This window comes from Myotis davidii, unplaced genomic scaffold (genome assembly GCF_000327345.1).
Source record: "Myotis davidii unplaced genomic scaffold, ASM32734v1 scaffold32, whole genome shotgun sequence".
In the NCBI taxonomy this organism is placed as follows: domain Eukaryota; kingdom Metazoa; phylum Chordata; class Mammalia; order Chiroptera; family Vespertilionidae; genus Myotis; species Myotis davidii.
In genome coordinates, this window is record NW_006286587.1 from 1,743,462 (window position 1) to 1,743,667 (window position 206).

A 206-nucleotide genomic window follows, 5' to 3' on the forward strand; every position below is an offset into this window, starting at 1 on the left:
AGCGGGCGCCAGAGAACCGCCAACGGGCGTTGCGCCACCGCATCACGTGCAGGGCCGTGCGCCTGCGCAATGCGAGCCCTCGCTAAAGGCCTCTCCTAGGCTCTGCCCCTCCAGCGGTCGGAAGGCGGGGCTCAGGGCTAGGTGGGGGCACCCGAAAGTCGCTCCCTATCTTGCTTCCGCCATCGATTCGCGCATCTCTAGGTCCA